Source organism: Thrips palmi, unplaced genomic scaffold (assembly GCF_012932325.1).
Source record: "Thrips palmi isolate BJ-2018 unplaced genomic scaffold, TpBJ-2018v1 HiC_scaffold_15, whole genome shotgun sequence".
NCBI lineage: Eukaryota > Metazoa > Arthropoda > Insecta > Thysanoptera > Thripidae > Thrips > Thrips palmi.
The window spans coordinates 8,791,817-8,806,497 of NW_023144624.1; positions in this window are offsets into that span (position 1 = coordinate 8,791,817).

A 14,681-nucleotide genomic window follows, 5' to 3' on the forward strand; every position below is an offset into this window, starting at 1 on the left:
GGCACTCGGGGTCGCGGGTTCAAATACCCAATGTGACCCCTCTGAGGTAAGGCCTCTGAATCTGGACTCTCACTGTACCACAGAAACCGCGCGCACTTCGGGTGGGCCAGCCTAATACGAACCCACTAATCTGTCGAATTGCGCGGCAGGGAGCGTCGGATGAAGGCCCGGTTCCCATAAGAACACCGAAGCTGATCGGCGGGTCTCCTTGAGACTTTCGTATTGCCACTTTTTGCCGCCGATTTTTTTGTTTTTTTTGTTGAATATTTTTATTTAATTTTTTTATTAGGTAGGCGAACTATAGGTAGGCGTAAAATGGCAATATTTTATTGAATATTTTTATTCAATATTTTTATTAGGTAGGCGAAATATAGGTAGGCGAAATAGACAGGTAGGCGAACATTTAGGTAGGAGAAATGAACAACTCCCGCGGAAGTGCGGAAACAATTAAGCTTCAAGCGCGAAATATACCATTGAAAGGGGGTACGATTTTCAACTAAAGCCAGTACAGTTTATTAAATCTAAGGACCTTTGGCTCCTAAAAGGTCACGGTGCGTCAGTAACGGATCACTTTTGGCATTCCAGCCGCATGGCCTCCGCGGCCGCCCCAGCGTACCTGCCACGCGTTCGCTCCCACGCCCTGCGCGTTCCAGCGGGCCGATGCGGCGAGGCGCCGAGGCGCAACCCGATTGGCGTGCTAGTTGGCGGCCTCGCTAACAACGCCACTCATTACAAAGCACAAAGCACAACACCAAAACTAGCGGGCTGCGCAAAGGGCGCGCCCTTGCCCTGTGCTCTGCGGTGGCACCACCGCCGCCACGCTGTCGCCAGCTGTAGCAATCATTCCGAGGGTCGCTTTCGCCGCTCTGTCCCTCTCACACCTGTGGGGGACGCACCACGAGTGCGACAGAGACAGAGCGACGAAAGTGACTTTCGGAATCAGTCTGCAGGCTGTGCATGCCATCAATCGGCCCGCTAATTAGCGCGGTGTGCCCCCCCCCTCCCGCCCCGCCCGGTCGAGCAGCGCGGACCTTGTTAAAACTTGGAGCCAATCGCAGGCGCGCGCCCCGACGCGCCGCCCGCCCTTTGGACCAAACAAAGCGCTTTGGGAGCGCGCCTGCCACGCCCGCCGTGCCCGCCGCGCTATGCTGCCAAACATCGAAAATATCTTGTTGAGTGCTCTGTCGAAGGGGGCGATGTTGTTTTGTTCGGGTTCAAATTTTCGTGGTCGATAGACTTTGGTGAGATGAGCTGCCGATTTTCTCTTTTAGTTACATCAAAGGGCTTGGCCTTCCTCAAGAGCAGAAAGATATTTTGCTACTCATTTCTGTGTGAAATAAGAATTATAAAAGCTCTAAAGAACGTGGACGGTTTAAGTCAGTTAGACCACAATTCTCAATTATTTTTTTCTAATTCGAACATATTTTAAAAGTTGAGCTGAGAGAAAAAAAAGGGAGCCGTTCTCTATGGAAACACTGATGGGAAAAAAAGGATAGACGGTACAAGACGCGACACGGCCGCTGCAGCCAGCCTGTTTCCACGAAACGGGTATCCTTCCTTTCATGGCAAAATAAAAGAAGAATAACATTAAGAAAAGAGGCGAGTTCATTTTTTGCTGAAGCAGGTCCTGCTCCTCGCGCTGCTGCTTCCGCAGCCCTTTGAACTGCAGCGCGCCCTTTGAAACGCAAACGGGCGTGAAAGTGTGCCGGCGTCGTCGCCGAGGCTCCTTAGTCGTTTGTTATTCGGACGAGCGGTTCCGAAGACTCCGTTTCGACGCGCTCTCTCTCGGCCCCCTACGGGACGCCCCTTGAGGGCGACGGAGACATGGCGCCCTTCGGAATCCGTCTTCTGCACGTGGGAACTTTGGCGGCCCTGGGCGGGGCGGGGCGGGGCGGGGCGGGGCGGGGCGGCGGGCGTTCGGCGAGCCGAGGCAAGTCGGGCAGCATCGCCGGCAACACGAATCCGGCCGGCCGGCGCGCCTCTCTCGGACATATGGGACAAGTCAAGCCCCCCGCGGACCCTTCGGGCCCCGCGGGCCCTGCGGACCGAGGCGAGGGTTGCGCGGGGCGGCTTCGACAAAGGGCGAGCCGGGTCGCGCTGGTACGTACCCGCCTCGCCAGGCTTGGCAGGCATGCCTCGCCCGGGCCCCTTTCGCCGGGGTGAGAGATGGCCGACCTTGCGGACGCGCCTTGAACAAAACACGGCACCTCAATCATACGGCAGAAAAATGTGGCGGCCGCCCTCGGCCTCGCCTCGGCTGCTGCGAGGGCAACGCGGCACCGCGCGGGGTCGCGCCCCGAAAACACATTACTCGGCGACGAGACGCGCGCCACGCCAGCGCAAAAAGAGGAAAGGGGCGCGGAAAAAAGCCTCATTTTGGAGCGAGTGCTGGGGCCGCCGCCTTTGTGCCGTGCGTGTTTGTCCTCCAGGTCCTCCAGAGCGTGGCCACTGCGGGGCTGCGGCCCACGCCCCGGCGCCAGCGGGCTCCAGGGGCTGGTTTTAACGTAACGAGCGTTGATTTGGGTCCGACAGCCAAACCCGAGTGCCGCCTGCCCGCCTGCTTCACCGGTTCCATCAACTGCGATTAACTGTGAGGTGGGACGAGGGCGGCCCGGACGTCTGGCGTTGTTCCCGACGGCCAGGTCCGGCTCACCGGGACCACTGGGACGACCAGGACGACAGGGACCCAGGTGCCGCACCCCCGTTTTTGATCCCCACTGATTCACAGCGTAGCGGAGCCATTGTTTGAACTGCATGAAACTCGAGCCGAGGGCAAGGGGACGTTGTTTGAGCCGCGCCAAACACGCCAAGGTCCACTTCGGTCCATCCCGCCCGACGCCCCACGAGTACACTCGAACAGAAAACCTCGGCCCATAAATCGACTTGTTGGAGAAAACGGTGTAGGCAGGCCCATTGGGCCAATCCGAGCGCAGAGCGCTGAAATTCGAAGCGTCTCATCCAAGTTTCCCGGAGCGCGCCTTCGTTGCCGATTCCTTCACAGCGAGTCTCCCCGCCACCGACGCCGTCGGCCAATTATACGCGCTGTTTGCCCACGTGCGCACTCACACATGCACAGCCCGCACACGGACACGTGTTTCCAGGCGAAGATGAGTTTGCACAGATGACACGGCCGGAAATGAGGCCAGTCAGACCGGCAATGATGACGGCCTGAGGCGTCCGCGGCCGCCACGTGTACTGTGTGTGTGTGTGTGTGTGTGTGTGTGTTCCGAGCGGGACGTGGCCGGACGCACACGGTAATCCCCTTCCAGCCAAGCGGCGTTCAATCCAATTACAAGGAGTACAAAAACGAGGCGCTTTCGGACGACAGGCACGTTGTGCGGACGGATGCTTCGCCGACGAGCTTCGCCGATGTCAATACCATTACCCGCCAGGCTGGTTTTGTTGTTGTTGTTTTAGGTCGAGCGCCGCCCTTGCAGCGGCCATGCAGACTTGGCCAAAACACAGTTAAATCTCAGTATGTTTGAGAAACTTGACGACTTTGAGCGGCCACCGCAGTAGAGTCTGGATTTGCTTGAGGCGTAACCGAGGCGCTCCATAGGAAGGTTTCTTGAGAGTAAGTACCAAAGCGTTGCGGGCGGGCTTTGCCCAAAGCTATATTGGATGCAATATTAGCTGATCAGCAATATGAACAAAAATTGCCAATTTTTCATCGGATTTACGAGACTGTTGCTCTAGGGGACTGTGGCCGAAAGACATGGCCTAACCAAGGCAGGACCAGCTTTGGCAAGGCTGATTTTGCTCCACTGGACATCAGCCGGCGCAGGTGTGTTTCACCTGTTGATATATTCTCCGACGACTTTGACCTTGTTTTGCAGAGTACCAGTGTCTCGTATTGTGTTCTGCATCGCAGGGCTTTGCACGCCACGCCATGCCGGCCAACACGGTCAGTCGAGGGATGTGAGTTCGACAGGCTCCCTTATCAGCTGCCCCTTCTGCCAGCCCTTGGGGTAGGACGGCCCCGCTCCGCCCTTGCACGAATGTGCCGCAGTCCGGCCGTCTGCCTGTCTGTCTGTCTGCTCGTCTGTTTGACCGCCCCCGCGCGCCCTGCGAGCCCTGCGAGGGGCTAGCCGGCTGGCAACGTTAATTAAAAGTTTGATAGCGTCTGCCGGTAACGCTAGCGAAGCTTCAGTTTCCCCCGGCTTTTTTCTCTGCCATTTCGCCCTTTCCGAAGGGCTGTCCGTGGCGCTGTCCGTGGCGCTGTCCTTGGGCCCCGCAAGTGGGACGGGTGGCTGTGCGCAAACCGACAGCCCATAATTAGCGAGCTTTTTTCCTGCCCTCTGGCCTCCTTGTCCTTTTTGAATAATCGCGCCACCCGCTCCTCAGGTGGCCGCTCGCCGCCGCGTGCCCCGGCATCGCTGGTTACCATTTCAAAGAAAAGAAAAAGGAAATCCAGAATCCAGGCCGGGGTCGGGGCCGTTGGGGCTCACTCAGGCTGCTCGACTCAAAGGAACTTGATCCGTGGCGCCGTGTCTCTAACCCGTTTCGAACTTAATATTCATGGCGGCGACGATGAGTCCAGTTTATTGCTTTGTATTTTCCACAGACTTGATTTTACTGCCTCTTGCTCTCACAGCTTGTACTCTTCCTTTTTTCGTTCGTCGAGCAAATAGCGTGTTTTCATCTGAGGATTCCCCGACCAACGTTATCGGTATTTCGTCGGTATCGGTCCGCAGACTCCCCGCCGGCACGTCAGGTTTCGGAGCTCGTCTCTTTGTTGATGAAAAACAGGAGTGCAAACAGTGTGCGGTGTGCTTGGTCGGGAACCAGCAAACAGCGAAACCCGAGCCGCGCGACCCCAGACATTCCCTGGGCGATGCCCTTCCCAGCGGCACTTGATTTCCCGGAACCCCGTCCAGTCCCCAGCAGCCTGTCCAGGGTATCCCCTGCGCCCTCCGCAAGACCGGTGGAGGAAGTCAAAATCCGGGACGGGTTTTCAGTTCCAGCGTCGCCAAATGGGACTAAAATCGAACGCGTGACCCCAACAATGGATTCCTCGTTCGGAGAGCAATTGATTGGTGGGGTCACAAGCTCGGTCCGAGTCCCATTCAGCGACTCTGAGACTCAAAACAGGTCCGGGATGTTGACCATCTCCATACCGGTCTTCTGGCCGCCCCTGTGCACCGTGGCGCCCTCTGGCGCCGGTCGAGCAGCGGTGGGAAGCAGGGTCGGCGTCGGCGCTACCCCCCAGCGCGAGCAAGGGGTAGCGCCGGTGGAGCTGCCTCGAAGACCCGCCACCAGATGCCGCGCGCGAGCAGGGAACGCAACAGGGGGTCCGTCGGACGTCGCGGCGAGTCCCAAGTCAGTGGGAACCAGTGGAAACTTCCCCCATGCGAGCAGTAAGAACAAGAAGGGGAAAACATGGTAAGTGTGCTAAACATGCCAGCAGGGGTGGCTTCGTTACCAAAATGAAAAAGCTCTGCGACTTATGAGCTACCGCGCTGCATCCAAAATACGGACACACACGCAGCAGACAGACAGACAGGCAGGCAGACATACATGACTGACGGGCAGACAGCCAGGCGGGCGGGCAGACAGACAGACAAGCAGACAGACACAGGCTCCACTCTCGGACAGCCTTCATTCCATTAGTAGCTACAGCGGGGTGGCTCGGGTGGCAATCGGAAAGACGTTGTTGTTGTTGCTGTTGCTAGAAGCACCAGCGGCACAGCGCCGTTCCCCCGGACGGCCAAGCAGTGCGCGGGCACGGCGCTGGCCAGCAGAGGAACCGCTTTGTAGCGGCGCCGGCCACCAGATGACGGTGTGGGGTGGCCCCGGCTGGCCCCGGCTGGCCCCGGCTGGCCCCGGCTGGCCCCGGCGGTGGGGCGCCGGGGGGAACGGGGTGTCGTCTGCGCTGCGGGGGTGGGGCCACATTTTGGATTCTGCCTGCGTTTTCTATTATTGTGACCAGGGGCGCTGGGGTGGAAGAAAAAGGGGAAGGGACATGGAGTGTGAGAGCGAGACAGGTGGAGGGGGTGAATGCGCCGCCGCGCTGGGCCGCTGGGCCGTTACGCCGTTAGGGCGCGCATGGAGGTTGCCGGAGTCTGGAGGCTGGAGGGCCGCGGCGGTAACGACCAGACAACGCGCACCGCGCAGCACCGCGCGGCACCGCGCAGCGACGCCAAGGTGGCCGCGCAGGCATCCACTGCGTTGCGCACTGCGTTGCGCATGACACGGCAGCCCCGTTAGGGAGACACCCGAGACCAGCGGTATCCGAGCAGGCTGGCGGGGCTGGCGGGGCTGCCGACCACGCGCCAGGAAACGCGACACGGTGCGAACGGGTGGGGCCGCGCCCCACCCAAGGCCCCGGACGTGTACACGGACTGTGGCTCCAAAAATACTGTCCACCGGGCCGACTGCCCACCCAGCCTCTAGCGGCGGCGCGGTGGCCCCGGCGGGGCGCCTCGGGATGCCTCGCTCGAATCCTCGCTACCCCCGCGGGGACACCAACGAGTGCCCGCCGGACCCCCCACCCCGCAGGGCAGCCTGGACCTCTTGCGGGCAATTCGAAAGCGCATTACGACGATACAGCCCGGACCCTTGATTTGGGATTCACGACGCTGGCGGGGAGCAGCCCACGGCCAGCTATAGCAAACCCCACTTGTTGAGTCGCAGCGGCCCCACGCCGCGACGCAGCCCCGCCCGCGGCCCCGCCGCCATACTGTTTGATATATATTTTCATTTATTATCAGCAGCCCGCCTCGCCGGCCTCGGGCCGACCGGGAATGGAGATATATGTACAGACAGTGCGGGGCCGCGGGGCCGCCGGGCCGCCGCCCCCCGGGGCCTGACATGGGTTAGGCGGACGCGCGCACTCCGCGCAGCGCACGCCGCCCCTTGGACGTGGACCGCGCGGGCCCCGCAAACAAGGGCCTCGTCTCGGTCACGACGCCGCAGGCCGACCATTCCGGGCCAAACGAGTGACTCCCTGCCCGGCGGCGGCGGCGGGCCGCGTGGTTAACGAGGGTTCAGCGGGCCGGCAAAAGGGCTAGCCGCGCTGGCCGAGGGCCGAGGGAGGGCCGCAGAACAAGAGGTACGGGGTAGGGTGAAAAAAGCGGTCCAGCGCCGCGCGGCAAGGGCCACTTTTGCCGCCCTTTAGTACCGGGGCGGAGCGGGGCGGGGCCACTGTGAGGGTCAGCAAGCCGCGCACCTGGACGTCCACGTCCTTCCTGATGAAGCTCCCGGCCGCGCCGTAAAGCAGTGCAGGCGCACGGCACACCAGAAAAAACGGCCAAAACAAGGCGAACTCGCGCGGCGGCCGCCCTGCGCCCCCCGCACTGCAAACTTGAGGGACGCGCAGGCAACACGCCGCGCCCAACTTGGCGGTGCTTTGCGGCCGCTAATACGGCCCGGCCAGCCGAGCGGGCCTCTCCCCTTTTGGCGCGAGGGAGAGAGGGGGAGAGGGAGAGAGGGAGAGAGGGAGAGAGAGAGACAGAGAGAGAGAGAGAGAGAGAGAGAGAGAGAGAGAGAGAGAGAGAGAGAGAGAGAGAGAGAGAGAGAGAGAGCGGTCAACGACCAATGGCGAGGTGCAGCACCAACACCCCGCCACCCCGTCTTATTCATAACGCCGCAATGAAGATCCTCAGCCGCTCCGATTTCCTCCTCCACCTCCTCCCTCGCCGGCCTCGCCCCAGGGGCAACACCCTCCGCGAGATTGGAGCCGCGAGCAGCTTGTAATGCACCCCGTGAATGTGGTTCCCCCCGCTCCGCCACTACTAAAGCGACTTAACCCATTCTCTCTCGCTGCCGAGTAGTTTGCCGCGTGTGCGGGCCGCGGACGGAGTAGTATTTCGGCAAGCGCACTGCCGGCGTCACTGCCGCCAAGTCGCCGCCAAGTCGCCGCCAAGTCGCCGCCAAGTCGGTGGAGGCGTTTCTCATCCCCGCCGGGCCTGGCTGTCAATAAAAGGCCGCGACGCGTTATTCCGCCGGACTGGGGTTGAGGCGCCGCCGCTGGCCGGAGCGCCGCCAGGCCACCACCAGGGCACTGCTAATCACCCAACTCGTCGATCAAGGCCGTAGGGAAGTTGGAAACAAAAAAAAAGGGAAAGGAAACCCTTCGGAGGCTGAATGAAAAAGAAAAGAGAGACTCCGAAAGGTCGGCAGGCGGGCAACAATAAATCCAGCGACCCCGTCGACAAGTTGGGGTCGACAGTGCAGCGGATCATTAAGGCGTATCAAACCAGGCGTCATTAAGGGAATTAATGGAGAGGCCGGAGGGATTTCGTTCCACCGCTCAAGGCGGACGAGGCGCGAATGATGCGGCGGGTGCGGGAGATTTCCCGCAAACACGAGAGAAATATCCCCACCACGTTATTCCGCACGTCCCCGAGTCGCCTATCTTCCCGATGATCGCTTCATCGCGCGTGCATCGTTGGGAACAGTGAGGAAGAGAAGAAGAATAAAGAAGAATAAAGAATAAAGAAGAAGAAGAAGAAGAAGAAGAAGAAGAAGAAGAAGAAGAAGAAGAAGAAGAAGAAGAAGAAGAAGAAGAGACGATCCAGACAGAAAAGAAGCTCCGGCCGAGCAAGCCGCCTGGGAGCGCGCGCAACCCCGACGACGCTCTAATATTAAAGTATTCATCTCGATGCAGTAAACGAGGCCGGCAAGAGCCGCTAAAACAACACCGACTGCCAAAATACTGTGCGGGAAAATACAATTCAGCAGACTGCTGGAGGTTTTTTTCTTTGCTTTTGTTTCTTTTGGACTGTCAAGCTAATAGCAGCTGACGTACTGCATGCATGCATGTGCTCGCGCATGCACACACCGACACCCATTCTTTTTCTCATATTCCCCCACCCTCCTTCGCCCCTCACACACACACACACATCACCGCCGACACACACACACGACGCGGTGATTGAATTTGACACGTCGGCTGCCCGTTTGGTATGCACCGGAGCGGCCCGAATGGCCGAATGAAGATGACGCGCGCAAAAAAGGACTGCCTGTCTCGCTTCCATGACGAATGCACGTTTTTAATGAAAGCGGTGTGGGCGACGTCCCTCCCACTCTCTCTCCACCACACCCTCGCCCACCCGTTCCGAGCGTTCGGCGGCGACCTCTGATAGGGCTGGCCCCACGGTGTCCACGAAGCAAGGACTTGACCGCCAGCAAGATGCCCCCCCCCCCCCCCCCCCCACCGCTCGCAGCGGCATCTCTCTTATTCGCTAATTGGAAAAATGGACAAAGTGAGCCACCGAAAAAAGAGGCAAGCACGCACGTGCGTGGGACGCAGCCAGTCGGTCACTCACTGCGCTGGGACGAGCCATCCCCAACAGTGGTCCCCGTCGCTCCGTCTCTGTCGCACCCCTACAAGACGTTCTGCGAGTGGGACGGAGACAGAGCGACCCCTCTCTGGAATCAGTCCCCTCGCCCCACCTCGCCTGGCCTCCCTCGCCTCGAAGCGCCATTTCGTTTCATTTCCTCGCCTGAATCGCGCCTTTCATCTTTCGCGGTCACGCCTACCACACTTCCATTACACGGGCCCTGCGTGTGTGTGTGTGAGTGTGTGTGTGAGTGTGAGTGTGTGAGTGTGCGCGCGCGCGTGCGTGCGTGCGCGCGTCTGTCTGTGTGTGCCAGTGGGTGTAGCCGTTTCCCCGCCGTGCCGGCCGGCGAGGCCCGGCGATGCGCGAGGCGGCCCGATTCCAGGCGGCTACATTATTGAAGGGCGCTCAGCGCGCGACGCCCGGCGACGCGGCTCCTCGAGGGTCTGCCCCCGGACTCCCGGAATGAGGACGTAAAAAGCTTCGGTGACGGCGCGGCCGCGTGGCAGCACTGCAAGCCGACTGCGGCCGCGTCACGTCAGCACGAGCGGCAAACTGTTTGAAACGCGATATCGCAGGCGCCGCGCCCCGCGCACGCTGCCTGGCGCTGCTGCCCTGCCCTCTCCTGTCCCGTCGAGCTACAGTTTCATCCTTCCCCGTCCGCCCGTCCAAAGCCCCCGGGACGCGAGGCGGGGGCAAGGCGAGGCGGAGACGCGGGCCACGAGGCCCGGCTAGAGAGTTCCATATTTTACAGCAGGCGCGCGAAGTTTGCGTCAGGTTCTCATCACCGAAAGTGGGTCACAAAGACATCATGCGCGTTCAGCGGGGCGCTAGCGTCGCCCGGAATGCCTCCTCCGGGTGGACGTAACTCGCGAGCCCTGCATCACTCACAGGCCTCGAAACAAGCGTGACACAGGTGCACCCGAACGGTTCCTCCATTGTTCAAAATGGTGCACCAAAACACAGTTTTATGCGGATCGGACGAAAAGCGGACAGAATCCGGTGAGACAAACCGAGGTCGGACAGAAATATCTTCGGTGCGGGCGAAGGGGAAGTTGAGCCAGTCGGCGGCAGAGAGGTCGGTCAAACGATGAGCGCGGCCGGCCTTCGAGCTCACTGGGCGGACGGCGGTCCGGAGACGAGTCCCTCACGAGACGTCCACCCTGAAGCGGGCCTGCCGCACCGAGGCCCGGGCCACGCGCTGGCCGCCGAAGGCCTCCACCGCCCCGTCAAGCGTTCGCCTCGCCCGCGACGGTCTTTATCTCCTTCCGGATCCGTTTGTGGCGACTTCTGGTGGCGGGGCGCGGTGGCGGGGCAGCGGGGCGAGCGTTCCGCTCCTAATCCAACAAGGGCCGGCCGGGCTGCCCCGTGTCGCCGAGGGGAGAAAATACGCTTTGCGCTCGCGCTCTCCGGATTCGAGGGGCTTCAGGCAAAGTGGCGGATTTGTCGTGCCCTTCTTTCGCGGCCGCGAACGCGTTTTCCGGTTCCGCGTGAGCGTGCCGCGGGCAGCTCGGGGTCACTCGCCTGCTTGCCACTCCAAGTCCAAGGAGAGGGCCTCGACGACGAGCTGGACGTGTCGGGCGGCGCGGGCAGCGTCTAATGGCCCGTGCCTCGCCGCCTCGCATCGCCGTCCTCAACAAGTGCGTCCGGACGGACGGTCAGGCGCGGCGCCGCAGCCAACTCACCCTGATTACCGCGGCCCGCCAAACAACTTAGCCGAGTAAATTGAAACTCTGCCTTGAAACTCGCAATGAGGAAGGCCTTGTTAACCTCTCCGGCCCCGTGGTACATTCCGGTCTTGGCTACTAAAGGACCATCCGAGCGTCGAAGCAGTGCGATTCCCCGCCTTGAAGAATTGACGCAGTGGCTGCTTGAATTCAATTAAACCAGAATTTCAACACAATTTATTGGTTAGTGACGTTCCGGCCCCTATTCCAGGACCTTCTTGGCGAGCGCGCGCGTCGGCCAGTCGGGCGGCGCGTCCCGAGTCCCGGACGAGTCCCGGAGGAGCCCGACCCCAGCGGCTCAGACACGTCACTGCAGTTGACGAGTGGAAGCGCGGCGCGCCGTCGGAGACCGGGAGGCACTTCCGAAAAGCGTCCTCGCCGTTTCATTTCCCGCAGGGTGTCCGTCCGTCCGCGCGCGGCCCGCGCCTTCCGGTAAGCTGTAAAGGAGGGGCGCTTTGGAGCACCTCAAGAAGTGGCACTTGCAGTAAACAATAAACTAAAGTTGCGGCAACTCGCTTTACGAGGCGGATGCGGCGCACGGCCTCGGCCAGCCCGGCCAACCCAGCCAGCCCGACGGACCGTGAATCATTTTCCGTATCTGGAATCACCCCGATCCGGAGACGGGGGCGGGGGGAGGAGCGGCGGGCCTCGGCGCCGGTGGAGGCCGCGGCCGATGGGGACGTGGCAGAGGCCGACGCCTTCCAGCAAAAGAGGCCTTTCTGTAACCTGCGGGGAGAGATAGGCCTCTATTGCTAGGGGGCGTCGAAGAGGCGAGGCTTTGGTAGAGGCCGAGGCGGTGGCCGAGGTGGTGGCGGGTGCAACGTGGAGGCCTCGGCGTTCGCCGTGACCGTGGCCGTGGTGAGCAGGCGCCACGGGGATTTGAGCTGACGGGACAGAAGTCCGGCGTCGACACAACAAAGTACCCCGGACCCCCGTTGTTGCAGCCGGCTGCTTCCGGGGGACTTTTCCCGCCGCTTCACTGAGCAGCACCGCGGCCTCCGCCTCGGCCTCCGCCTTGGCCAGGCCGTGCGGAGAGGGGAGGCTGGCGGCGACTACGCAGTCGGACTTAGAGGTGCCCCCGCCGCGCCACCGGTCCGTGATCGAGGCGCCCGTCCGCGAGGTGAGGCTTGACTCGCCAGGCCTCGTCCGTGGCACCATTCCATCCCCACCCGGCCGGCCGCGGACACGGCGGCATGCAGATCCCGACAAAAACTCCGTCCCGCTCGCACTCACGGCGACGAGGGCTCCGAAGCAAGCTGCTGGCGGGCAGGCCGGCCATCGGGCATGTTTAATGCATGCCGACTGCTTGAGCGACGTGGAGGCCGGAGGACGACACCGCGCGATGACAGCGGCGGCGCGGCAGGACAAGAACAGCAGCGCGGCGGTGAGGGAGCGGCTGTACACGTGCCGCCCCCAGCCGCCCCCAGCCGCCCCCAGCCGCCCCCAGCCGCCCCCGCGCTAACTCGGAATTACCCGCTGCGCTCGCGCGCTCGCCCATCTCCATATTCATGCGGCTGCAGGTCTGCAGGTGCGTAATGAGAGGGCGGCCGCCGAGGAGCGCGTGTCGGCAGCGCGGCGCCCTCTGCGCGGCGGGCGGCGGCCCGGAAGGGGACGGAAGGACGAGACAGCGTAAAGGGGCAAACGCCTCCCACATACCGGTGTGCATGCGGCCATGCGGGTGCGGCCGCGCCACGCGTCGCCGAATCGATAATGGGGCACAAAAGCCCGCCGCACACACTCTCTCTGTCACACACACACACACACACACACACACACACACACAAACACACACACGCACACACCACACATTCAAGAGTCCACACAAACGCGCTCGATGCGAATCTTGTTGCCGCTTCCGCCTGAAGAACGCCCCTATTTTTCCGTCGCCGCGGAGCCCGCGTGTCCTTCGCCCGCGGCCCTCGCGTCGCGGAGCCACCCCGCCACATATCTCACTCAGACCGCGGCGGGGCGGGGCGGGGCGGGGCGTGCGGAGTCATAAAAGATGGAGACATCCTCTTAGCGACGCCACGAGGCGGGCCAGACAGGCCGTCGTCGCGTATACATCAGGCCAAGTCGACAAAGGGGGACGTCGCAACAACCTTGCGCGGCGCCGCGCTGGCCGCGCTGCTGGACGGCCCGGAGTATCGACGCGGTGTCCAGGCGAGCCGGGGAAGTGGCGTTGGAGAGGCGGCTCACTCCACCGTCAGAGAAATGATTGCCAGGCAGAGGAATTTCTCTCGGATGACTGCGCTTGTCGTCCGCGACTCGCCGACCGGGAAGAGGCTTCGTCTCCGATGGAACTAATAACAGACGAGAACAGTGACTGCTACCGGACTGTCAAGGCCACGGTACAGCCCGCCTGATTGGCGTTGGAGAGACCTGCCAGTATCGTTGGAGAGAATGTCGTTTGGTCTCGCTTGAGGGGCGTTAGAGTGACGGCTGTTGGAAGTCCGCTGGAGAGGCGCTCCACACCCCACCGCCAGTGCGCGCACCGCGGTGCCGAGCGAGGGGCGTGCCGCTTGAGAGGCCGGTCGCAACGCCACTCCACCATCAATCGCGACGGATAAATGAAACACTGCCCGCGGCGCGGCCGGCACGCACGCTGCAGGAAATCTGTCGCGGCGCGGCGAGCGTTGCGAGCGCCGTGTCAACACGCCGCCGATTGGCATGGTTTGTGTGATTGGCGGGGAGCGAGGCGGGGAGGGGGACCCGCGGGGGGAGCCTCTCTACTGCGTGGAACCCCCACGCGAAGAAGGCCCTGGAGGGACTACGCGAATATTTTGGATCCGAAAAAAATAAATAAGCGCACACACGTGAAAAGGATAGGGAAGAAAGCCAGCGCCGGCGGCGGCGGGGGGATTTCTCCAAGGCGCCGTAACGACCCGTAGCCACCGCGTCGGCACATTTCGCCGCCGTGGTGCACAGCGGCGATGCAGCGGTGCACGGTGGCGGTGTAGGACGAGCATCGCACGGCGCTACGGCGAGCAGGGTCGCTCGGCGCGGCCCGGGCACGTCAACCAAGTGATTGAACGGCCGGCCGACGAGGGCCCGGCCAGGTCCGGCCCGCAAGGCGTGGGTGGCAGGCTCCACGAAACACTCACCGAGTCCAGGGGATGATGCGGCCCGCGCCCTCGAAGGACGAGGAGCGCACCTCGTACTTGTTGATGTGGTGCTGCAGGGACAGGTGGTGCTGCAGCAGGAGCTTCTTGCCGCCGCGCCGCGCCGCCAGCCCCATCCCGGTGGGCGAGCCCGGCGCCCTGGCCACGCGCCCGCCCGGCGCCACGGGGCCCACCAGGGGCGCCACCCGCGGCTTGACGCTCATCTTGTCCGTCCCGGCCGTCCGGGCATGGCGGTCACTGGCGACGGCTTGTCCTCGGCGCGCTGCGTGGCGGCGCTCAGTCAGTCCCTCGGCGGCGAGCCCGTTCGACGCGCCGCATAGCCTGCCGTGCTGAACACTCGGCACTCACTCCCCGCGCACGTCACCACGCCCCGCCTGGCCGAGGGGCGCCGTCGCGGCCGGCAATGTGCGCAGTCCCAGCCACCAGACGGCCACACCCCGCGAAATACACAATCTGCTCGCTAAGTCCCCGAGAAACCGTTCGAACACGTCGCCAGGCGTCGACGACAGAAACACGCTCCCGCGCGGAACGAGTGTCCGTGCGCGTCGCGGCGG